The following is a 1,587-nucleotide window of genomic DNA, read 5'->3' as shown; positions in this document are numbered from 1 at the left end:
GCACGTTTACGCATTGCTCGCTCGCTGCGCTCGCTCGAAAAACTATAGCCTAACCTAAAACCAATCCCACTGGCGTTCGACCTTCGATAAGAAGGCGATTTACTTCAAATTTGAGAGCGAGCCGCATCGGTTGTGAGGTTGGACTAGATTTTTACGAGCGCACGCTGCGAGCAAGCAACGATTACAATTTTCATGCTACACACATACTTCATAGTTCCTAACATATATTTTCATTAGTTTCAACTTCCTGGTTATACATATACTTTATATTTCCTTACATTTAGTTCCGGTTAGTTCCAAGTTTTCTCAGCGATACTGGTACTCACGTTGCACTGTACTTCGTCGAACTATTACTCTTTGTGTAAAACAATTGATAACATGTAAACTTTGCTCAGTGAGCAATTCGATAAAAGCTTCCGGCTCCTCGGGCAGGTGCAAATATTTCTGTGTACCTACGTGCTAATCAATTGGTTTGTGACGCACATTTACGCATTGCTCGCTCGCTGCGCTCGCTCGAAAAACTATAGCCTAACCTAAAACCAATCCCACCAGCGTTCGTCCTTCGATATGGAGGCGATTTACTTCAAATTTGCGAGCGAGCCGGATCGGTTGTGAGGTTGGACCATTTTTTTACGAGCGTGCGGAGCGAGCGACGATTACAATTTTATGCTACACACATTCTATATAATTCCTAACATATATTTTCATTAGTTTCAACTTCCTGGTTATACATATACTTTATATTTCCTTACATTTAGTTCCGGTTAGTTCCAAGTTTTCTCAGCGATACTGGTACTCACGTTGCACTGTACTTCGTCGAACTATTACTCTTTGTGTAAAACAATTGATAACATGTAAACTTTGCTCAGTGAGCAATTCGATAAAAGCTTCCGGCTCCTCGGGCAGGTGCAAATATTTCTGTGTACCTACGTGCTAATCAATTGGTTTGTGACGCACGTTTACGCATTGCTCGCTCGCTGCGCTCGCTCGAAAAACTATAGCCTAACCTAAAACCAATCCCACTGGCGTTCGACCTTCGATAAGAAGGCGATTTACTTCAAATTTGAGAGCGAGCCGCATCGGTTGTGAGGTTGGACTAGATTTTTACGAGCGCACGCTGCGAGCAAGCAACGATTACAATTTTCATGCTACACACATACTTCATAGTTCCTAACATATATTTTCATTAGTTTCAACTTCCTGGTTATACATATACTTTATATTTCCTTACATTTAGTTCCGGTTAGTTCCAAGTTTTCTCAGCGATACTGGTACTCACGTTGCACTGTACTTCGTCGAACTATTACTCTTTGTGTAAAACAATTGATAACATGTAAACTTTGCTCAGTGAGCAATTCGATAAAAGCTTCCGGCTCCTCGGGCAGGTGCAAATATTTCTGTGTACCTACGTGCTAATCAATTGGTTTGTGACGCACGTTTACGCATTGCTCGCTCGCTGCGCTCGCTCGAAAAACTATAGCCTAACCTAAAACCAATCCCACCAGCGTTCGTCCTTCGATATGGAGGCGATTTACTTCAAATTTGCGAGCGAGCCGGATCGGTTGTGAGGTTGGACCATTTTTTTAC

The sequence above is a fragment of the Bombus terrestris genome, chromosome 7 (genome assembly GCF_910591885.1).
Source record: "Bombus terrestris chromosome 7, iyBomTerr1.2, whole genome shotgun sequence".
Taxonomy (NCBI): Eukaryota; Metazoa; Arthropoda; class Insecta; order Hymenoptera; family Apidae; genus Bombus; species Bombus terrestris.
The sequence above is the reverse complement of the archived record's forward strand: the minus strand, read 5'-3'. Positions refer to the sequence as shown.